The following is a 10,608-nucleotide window of genomic DNA, read 5'->3' as shown; positions in this document are numbered from 1 at the left end:
ATCTTCCCTGTGCTGTGGTTGCCTTGTATTGGTACAGTCATATGAAAAAGTTTGGGAACCCCTATTAATTCTTTGGAGTTTTGTTTGTTATTGGCTGAGCTTTCAAAGTAGCAACTTCCTTTTAATATACAACATGTCTTATGGAAACAGTAAGATTTCAGCAGTGACATAAAGTTAATTGTATTAACAGAAAATATACAATATGCATCATAACAAAAATAGGTGCATAAATGTGGGCACCCCAACAGAGATATTACATCACTACTTAGTTGAGCCTCCTTTTGCAAATCTAACAGCCTCTAGATGCCTCCTATAGACTTTGATGAATGTCTGGATTCTGGTTGGCAGTATTTTTGACCATTCGTCCATACAAAATCTCTACAGTTCAGTTGAACGTGATGGTTGCTGAGCATGGACAGCCTGCTGCAAATCATCCCATATATTTTCCATGATGTTCAAGTAAGGGGACTGTGATGGCCATTCCAGAATATTGTACTTCTCCCTCTGCATAAATGCCTTTGTAGATTTTGAAGTGTGTTCAGGGTCATTGTCTGGTTGGAATATCCAACCCCTGCGTAACTTTAACTTTGTGACTGATGCTTGAACATTATCCTGAAGAATTTGTTGAGATTGGGTTGAATTTATCCTACCCTCGACTTAAACAAGGGCCCCAGTCCCTGAAGATGCAAAAATTTATTTATTTTATAGGAAGTGTTTTCCTATTGACTGGTTAGTTGAGTTATACAAAACCCAACGGTCTTGTGGTTGTGAGACTCAATTGTGGTTCAAAAACTGGTGGAATGCTAAGAAAAAGCATATATTTATGAACAAGAAAAATGCCACTGCACTAGTAACTAATTCAAATTATCAGCCAGACACTGACCCAGCTCTTCTAAGCTTTGGCTTTAATGTGCTAATGTGATCTCTCATCCTGCGATGAGACATTCCTATCAAAATTGCAAGGAATGTGTAAGTACTAGTGGGCAAGAATTTTCAGAACATTATTTTGCCACAAAAAGTGCCCCCCACCCAAGATATACCTGTATACAATCTGCAGAAAGTTGCAGGACCCAGCACTGCTTTCTTTAGTCCACTCTTCCATTGCATTTTAACATTACACACCACAATGCAGTGTCTCCCCCCAGTCTGCCTACCTTATGTTTGAACATAAGGTAGGCAGACTGGGGGGGGTGATGCTGCATTGTGGTGTGTAATGTTAAAATGCCATGGAAGGCTGTTGTGAATTGTGGTTTGTTTGAATTGCACAAATAAATGTTTTAAGTGAGATGCTGTCTATGTCTTTGATTTATATACAATATGTGATATTGGACCTATGCACAGCTCTCACTGGGAGATAGCATACACCCCTACTTGTACTAAACAGGGCACAATTTGAAAATGAAGTCACATACTAAATTGTTTAGTGCAAGAAATAAAACACAAAACGAATGTTCAGCAAAAGTGTTTATTAAACGAATGTTGAAAAAGTGGGTATACTGTACCTGCCCTCTGCACTGCTGTCAGCCAAGTATAAGTGATGCTACTGGTTCTCTGCAACTAAGGGTAAGGCCAGACGAGGAGATTCGGGGAGATTTTGTCGCCTGGCGACTTATCGCCACGTCTTTTGCGCGACTATCTCCCCGAACTGCCTCAGCGTCTTTTCCGCATAGGCTAGAATGAAAAGTCGCCTGAGCTAATGCACACGCAGCGATGCGTTTTCAATAGTCGCCCAAAGTTGCCTCACTGAGGCAACTTTGGGCGACTATTGAAAACGCATCGCCGCATGTGCATTAGCGCAGGCGATTTTGCGCTGTAGCCTATGGGGAAAAGACGCTGAGGCAGTTCGGGGAGATAATCGCGCAAAAGACGTGGCGATAAGTCGCCAGGCGACAAAATCTCCCCGAATCTCCTCGTCTGGCCTTACCCTAAGAAGTTTTATTACATTCACTGCACACTGGCACTAACTATAAAATTCGCAAACCTTCTTCCACTGTTAGTGTTCGCTAAACAGTTTCCGGGTTCGCAAAAGCTATATTAGATTCGCACCAAGGCAAATTTGTTCGCACAGAGGCATAACTTTTCGCATTGCCAATATTTTTTTCTGTTAATGACTTGTATTACATTGCCCCATTAGAGTGTCTGCAGAAAATACTGTTGTGCAGGGAGTAGCTTGTGGTCACTTTGTAGGAAGAAAGGCCATGGCCATTCTTCAATACTACTATAGGAACACCAGTTACTACTTAAATATGCTTAGAAAGACCACATTACAAGACTATTTCCATTTGCTTATTAAAGAGAAGTTTGGAAGTGCAATGTTCACTGACATATTACAAGACTGCCTGTCATACATCTAAGCAGTCTGCAGCAGATTCTGCACTTATTCACTGCTATGAGGAAAATTAAATCTAAAAAAACAAATTCCTGAAAACAAAAACTTGTTCTATTTAGCCCACCTGCAGACTCTCTGCACCCACTGGTAATCTCCTATTTATTATGCAGGTGGCCCTACATTCAGGATCTTAAAGGAGAAGCAAACCCACAAGTTATAAAATCCCCTACCCCCTACCCTACATAGACCCCCCTCCCCCCCCCAGCCTAAATGTTACAACGGGCAAATGCCTCTAAGTCTTTACTTACCCCTCCGTGCAGATTCTGTCCAGCAGAGTTCACGGGTGCAACCTTCTTGTATTTGGTAGTCTTCGAAATGAGACCGGCGGATCTGCGCATGCGCAGTTGGAGCAATTTTCTGTCTTTCAACAACTGCGCATGCGCCTAAACTCGCGAAAATTGCCGAAGGGCTCCAATATACTTTGATTAAAAAATGTGTACCGTTTTTATAACAAACCTGATTGTATGCAGTGAAATTCTGCGGATAGGAAACTTCAAACGGTCCCTAACTACTCTGCTGGGAAAAGATCATACTTTCAAATGGCAGGGGGAAGGCCCCCCTACTTTACTTCCCAGAACTGGAGCAGCTTTGTTTGTTTCCCTGTAGAGCAGCCAGTGACCGTATAGAGATTTGTATCCACAGACCCAGTGCAGTCTGCATATTCTGATTATTAATCAGTCATACTGTATAGGCTTCTATGGCAAAAATTATTTGACTTGTGCTGTTTTGATAATTTATGACGATCCCTAAGCTTAACCCTTTCAACAGAATCCCAGACCACACTGAGCATGTACGTAGTCTTGGTCTTGCAAAGATGTTTACATAGTTACGAGACGACAACCCCCTGCAGCCAACTTTTAAAGCATAAATCATTTATTTTATTATGTTTCTGGTGCAGTAAGTTCATGTTTATAGTTATTATACAAAATGCAGCACTTCTAGCATTATTCTATTTTAGTCTTTAGTTCCCCTGGATGGGACATCAGGAGATGAGGCATTATAAGATTAAACATTAAAAAATTATTAACAAACAACTTTCACTGTCAAAGAAAATATGTTCTCCATCTGTCATCTGATTGTGATGGTCCCCTTAAATGCTGACTATTATAAGATGCCTTTGCAGTATATTATTGGAGTATAATCCAGACAGGTAGTGATAAATCTTAAAATTACCTATTTTTCTCATTATCTTCCAAGGGAGGCAGAATATACAAGTCTTCGGTCCCCTTCCTACAAACTTTTGGCAAATCTTCAGTGCTTGAATAAAGAAAAATACATTTCAATTATATTTCAGGAGTTTAGATAAATTCCAGTAAGAGGGGAGAAAAAAATCCTATCTTATCATATCCAGGGCCATAACTAGGGGCAGGCAGAAGAGACATGTGCCTAGGACAAAATGGTGGCGGGGAGCTAGGCACATACTGTACATCTTCTGTCTGCCTACCCTTAGTTCTGTAACTGCTGCTGAGGGAGTCGGCTGATGGGGTGGAGGGATTTCAGCTCAGTGGTGAGAAGCAGGTTTTAAGGGGTTGTCCCACCTCCCCTGATAATCACCTTGCTGCGGAACGGGGGCAATTGAAGGAGGGGGTTTGCCTCGGATACCCTTGCCATCTGGCTCAGCACGGAGCATTTCTATTATATCTGGGGGAATATCAATAAAAAATATACGTCATACAAATCTTTGCTTATTTCCTGATAAGGCAGCTTTTATTGCTTGCCTTTTCAACAAAGTTCTCAGCAGCTTTTCATTTGTTTTCCTTGCTTCATTGCTTGCATTATCTTTTCTCTGCCTGAAGCAGCAAAATAACAGTGAGTAGTTCTTAGACCATCTGTTTTAGGTGCAATGTAAACTATGTAATTAAAGGTCAAGAGAAATGTAAAAAAGTGTAAAATGATTCTATATATTTTTAGAAGCCCATTCACAGTATACGACTAATTTATGATATAGGTGCTTAATTGTACAAGTGCAATTGTCAAAATCAACCAGTAGGGTCTTTGCTATAATTTTCAACTTATAGTTCAGGTATGGGATCTGTTATCCAGAAAGCTCCAAATTACATAAAGGCCATCTCCCATAGACTCCATTTTATTCAAATAATCCAATTTTAAAAAGTGAATTCCTTTTTCTTTTGATCAAAACTAAGATATAATTAATCCATATTGGAAGCAAACACTGCCTACTGGGTTTATTTAATATTTAAATGTTTTTCTAGTAGATTTAAGGTATGAAGATCCAAATAAAAGTTCAGTTTTCTGGAAAACCCCAGGTCCCGAGCATTCTGGATAACAGGTCCCATACCTGTATACTATTCAAAGCTAATTACCGACTGGCCACTACTGGCAACTGTGTTAGTTAGACAATAATCTACATTTTAAAGCTCTGGAAAAATGAATGGCATTTTTTGTTTACCTGTTTACCTGTAATTGACATTTTGGTATTCGGACGAATCCAAAAATGATGAAATTGCTGCATCCCTACATTCAATTGCTCCATATGCTCTGTATAACTTTAGGAGTATTATGACTACCTTTAGAAAGGAATTGACCACAATACATATGAAGATATATGTAAAGAAGAAGCCTACTTATAACTTTAATAAGATTAAAGCTGGCCTTACACAGCCAATAAAAGCAGCCAATACCCTATTAACCTATATACAGGCAACTGAATGCGACTTCCACAAACAAACATATCTTCTGGTGTATGGCCAGCTACACGTCAATCCTTGACAGAGGAGGACCAGGGAGTATTAGTAAATAAAAGAGTTATCAGTAGCAAGAAATGCCATTTTGCAGTAGCCGGGGTAAGTAAAAAGTAAAAAAGAGCAGCTGTACTATAAAAGAGTACAGTTAAATATAGTGCAGGAAACCTGGTCCATTATGTATAGTTAAACTTTATTCACACAACATAACATCATCTGCAAACAGATTTTTTTACCGAGCTGAACAAATGCAACAAATTCCACCTCTGTCTCTTCTTAAATTTTGCATGAACTTCAATCTGAAAACTGGTTTCTTGTAAGTTTGGTGAATACTGACCTGTTTTGTTTTTTCATTTATCCTTTGAGAGTCTGCATTATTTCTACTTTTAACACTTTATCTTGGTAGATCTCTGCCCAAAAATAGCTTGGGAGTATTATATCGCCAAACATTCTACTTGCCCACTGGGCCTTCTCATATGATCTTAGAGTAAAAAAAAGCACAAAGTCATGTTCAAGCCATCAATTTTTTATTGACTTGTTTAAGGTTGTTGGGCAGATTTCTGAAGACTGGTGCTAACTTGCACATGTATAGTAGTTAACAGTAACCAATCAGCCATTCCTTTGAAAATCAAATAAATATTTGATTGTAAGTTCAACGGGGCCCTTTAAACAGAGCACTTAATCTTTGTAACCCTGTATATTTATTTACTGCAATGCTTGAACTCCATTTTTGTATATTTACAGATGTGCTGTAGTAAAAATGTACAGTATTGCGTAGAGTAGCCCTACACAAGTTATACAAACATAGTCCTATGTAATATATGCATATACAGGTATTTGTACATGTGTACACGTGTATTTCATTCTGTACAATTTCCAGGAGAAATAACTATTCAGTAATGTTTCCATTGGTGTCCTTGCCAGCGCAAAGTAACTAAATAAAGTTGTTGAAAAAAAAACACAAGCTTTAGCTGCAGTCTTGCCGGCCGTGCATTTAACTTGTGCAGTGCCACTGACGCACAGAGCTGGGAGTTAATCAGGGAACAGAGCAGCAAGAGCCTCTGTGCTCAGCACACAGTCCCAGCTGTACTGTCTATCCCCCCTTTTAGGGGAAACTGCAATGGCTTGTGTTGTGGGCAAGATATGGTATTGTGCAGAACAGCTGCTGAATTTTCATCACATCCCAGTCAATGAATGTCAAAGGGAGGATTCTGGGACTGCAAGAGCTGGGGTTGCCTGCTTGAAATGCATAGCAGATTGTATAGGAAAGAACCAGTATAGATGTGTGTTACCTTGGGTAATGTATCACTTGATTACCAGATTATAGGGTGAAGGGACAGGCAAATACAGGGCTCTCTGGATTTTGGATTAGTTTTTTCTAGACATGTCAACTCCTAATTTTTAGGGAGTGCCTCTGGTTTACTGCACTTTCACCTTGTCATCCCCCATTAACAGTCTTGTCACCCGATATCAACAGTTTACTTATCTGGGACCACTGAAAAGCATTTAAAGGGATACTGTCATGGGAAAACCTGTGTTTTTTTTTTTTAATGCATCAATTAATAGTGCTGCTCCAGCAAACCTCTGCACTGAAATCCATTTTTCAAAAGAACAAACTTCTTATATTTAAATTTGAAATCTGACATGGGGCTAGAGATATTGTCAGTTTCCCAGGTGCCCCCAGTCATGTGTTCTGAGAAACTTCAGTCTCTCTTTACTCCTGCACTGCAAGTTGGAGTGATATCACCCCCCCAGTAGCCCATCAGCAGAACAATGTGAAGGTAACCAGATAACAGCTCCCTGGTAGATATAAGAACAGCACTAAATAGTAAACATAAATGTCCCACTGCGACTCCTTCAGTTACATTGACTAGGGAAATAATAGCCTGTCAGAAAGCAGTTCATTCGTGCAACACTGGCTCTTTCTGAAAGCACATGACCAGGCAAAATGACCTGAGATGGCTGCCTACACACCAATATTACAAATAAAATCTAAACACTTGTTGGGTTAGGAATTACATTTTACATGGTAGAGTGAATTATTTGCAGTGTAATTTATAAATAAAAACTACCCCATAAAAATCATGACAGAATCGCTTTAAAAATACCATAACTCCTAAATTCTGAAACAGGTTGAACAGGGCTGAAAATTACCTGAGTAGGATTAGGGCATATTTTAGATCAGAACAGGAATGGCTTGGGCAGTATAAGGCCAAGGCTAAAATGCACCTGGATTATAATGTCTCTGCTTTTTCTATAGGGTAAGGGTTTTGCTGCTTGTTGTCTCTTAAATCCACTTCTACTTTTAGAATGTGAGCAACGTCTTTACATCCTTTATGCTACCAGAAGTAGTGCCACTTGGCCCTCCTGCTAGTTCATAGGCTGGTCATTTAGTTCAAGGGCAGCTTTGAATTCTAATTTATTGGGGGGTCTAGTACATACCTCCCAACTGTCCCATTTTTCTTGGGACAGTCCCGATTTTGACAGCTCAACCTGCAGTCCCCGATTGTTACTGAAATATCCCGACTTTCGTTTTGAACTCCTACACTGAACAGGCAGAAACAGATACAATGTTTCTAAAACTTAATTGGCATTTGGCACTGAATATGTGGCAGGTGCACTTCCATACATTTGTAACAATTTAAGATAAGCAAAGAAACATTTTTAACAATTGTAAGATAAGCAGGTATCTTGGGGGAAACTGGTTTTCAGCTTAAATTGCAATTCACCTTCATTTGCAAAACTGTAATAACACATAAAAACAACAAATTTTTATAACCTGTCAAATTTTGTAAAATTAACATGTTAATTAGGGGGTCTGGCCACAAAACGGGCATGGTCAAACAATTTACGCAGCACCCGAGCTGCAAATCTTTTTTTCCCTCTTTCAGTTTCCAATATGTTGGGAGGTATGGTCTAGTCAGTGCCCATTGCATATCCAGTTAATACACATGACAAGCAAATGTTTGGATGGGTTCCTAGAAATGGGTCTGGGTCGTTTATTTTATTACCCTGTAAGTCTTGTGTCATTTTGTGTTTCTGATTAGCTTTACAGCAGAGCATTCAGACCAGGGTGGTGTGGGTTCCTTGGTTGCTATAAGTTATTAGACCTGGGCAAACTTTAACCCTTTTATTGCATTATTTTTATGTAACAGCTTTGGAAAGTTTTTTTCGAAACTGTTTGGATCACGGTCACATCTATGTAAAGCTGATGTACATTAGAACAGTCAAGTCTAATCAAACTGTCAGGAAGCATTGCAGTACTGTGTGTCAGAGATTCTTATGGTTCAGAACCCAAAAATGGGGCCCCTTGTTGTTTAGACGGAGACACCATTATGCCCTTTTAATAGTGTGCAATTTATTTCTTTCATAAAAAAATAATCGTTAAAATGAGCTGTGTAGTTTGTTATAAACCAATTTTTGGGTTTACAAAGTTGGTTTACAACCAACTTTGTGTTTCCTGGGGAGAAAAGTTAAGAAACACTAGCGTATGTGGATGTGGATCTGAAGATGCCTGGCTACAATCCCTATTGAAAATCAGGGGTGTTAGTTTGACCGTAGTAGTGAGTACCAAGATGTATTGTGTGCATGCTTACATTTCTAATGTTTGTGCTCCATTGCTTGAATTTATTTGTACCTGGAAACAGCCAGGTGCACCCAACAAGCAGATCTGGACACAATTTGGCCACCCACATGCTGGGCAAAATCAGCTGATTAAATTGATCACTTAAATCTGACCTTTAATAAATAAACCTCTTGGCTTCATTGTTGTACTTGCATATACATTAATGCTGTGCATCTCAATCCTGGAAATCATCTATTATTTAGAGCTAAGTGCTATATTAATGATGGCATGGATTTTTTTTTACACAGAAATAACAGGATTTTATGCCATTATTTTACACCATTATATATATATATATATATATATATATATATATATATATATATATATATCATTATGGGATACAGGATTACAGGACAATACATTCAGAAGGTGGTTTATCAAGGTTCAAATGTGATTTTTTTTCTTTACAAAACTCTCAAATTCAAATTATATTTTCAAAAACTCAAATGTTTAAGAGCAAACATGAATGTAATAAATCAGCATCTTAAAGCTGGCGAAATCATGTAAAAGTTAATGGGAGTTGTCCTAGGCAAAAATTCAAGACACTTTTTACCGTTTTAATTCTAGTCTTCGAGTTTGTAAAGTCACGAAATGAGTTTTTTAAGCCTAAAAATCAGTTTATTTGAAGTGAAGCGGAAAGCCAAACTTTAAACAAAAAGCATGCTACTTTGCTCTACTGCGCATGCGCCTGCTCCTGGAAATTTAAAACCCGAAGATCTGTGGTGCTCGCCGGAAGAACACTGGACAGGTGCGGTGCCTGCTGACAGGAGAAAAAGTATTTGTGAAAAGTATTACCTATATTAAGCAGGCACTAGTTCAGTACATTATTTTGGTTGTTATAGTGACAGTTCCCTTTATCAATATGGAAAAAGCCTTTTATGCAAATCCTTCTGTTACAACTGGAACCAGATCACTACCAAACAGAAAAAAAAACAAACCTGGCCATCCATAAGGTTAATATATGGCAGTTTATAAAAATAAAAGAAAGCCAGTGGTTTACACTGCAATACAGATATTCATGCAATAGGAGGCACTCAATTGCACTATAGAACTTAATGGTTACGTTACCAACAAATGATACTGTACCCTCCCAGTCCATAAGGCTGGAGAGCAAATGCATCCATCAAACTAAACGACTAAGGTTTCACTGTCAACAGTTTATGGATAACATGTTAAATAAGATCCTAAACAGATGGTAAATGGTTCTTCTGAAGAATACAAATTGCTTTCATGCCTAAACGACAGGCGACAGCAATTCAGCATAAAACTCGCTTATTTTAAATGCAGGGCATAGAGATACAGACCATATATATGTATTCCCTCCATCAGCTGATACGAGGTCAGGTTATATGAGTGTGTACAAGAAGGTAAACAACACAAATATGGAGTTGTTTTAGCATCGCCATGAGATGCAACAAAGGGGCAGTATACCTCCTTGCTCAACATAAGTTCAATGAATAGGGCTTGTGCTGAACATATATTTTGCCAGTTGTTTTAATCACAAAAAACAATGTTTATTTTAAGTAACTGTTGCTCTTATTTAAATGGAAAGTAATAGTGTTTCAGAAAACAAGAAGAACTCACAAGTTTTCCACTTCATGCTGGATGAAGCTGTACAGGAACAAGTGACAAGAAATAAATACCTGAAAAATAAGTCCAAAGGTAAAGTTTCAAACAAACAGCAGAAGCCTTTATGTTTCCCATACATCTCTTCATCGATAACTAGTATGAAAACCCCTTCCTCCCCAGCTGCTCTTTTACCAGCAAGGAAGGGAATGCAAGTCGGGGCAAGACATGGGCAGAGGTGGGGTGGGAAGTAGGTGGGGCAGAGGCAGGATGTGGGCGGAGGAGAAGTGAGCGGGAAGTTTGGGATCTGAGTGTGCTAGGCC

The sequence above is a fragment of the Xenopus laevis genome, chromosome 2S, assembly GCF_017654675.1.
Source record: "Xenopus laevis strain J_2021 chromosome 2S, Xenopus_laevis_v10.1, whole genome shotgun sequence".
Lineage (NCBI taxonomy): Eukaryota > Metazoa > Chordata > Amphibia > Anura > Pipidae > Xenopus > Xenopus laevis.
This window is presented reverse-complemented; position numbering follows the sequence as displayed.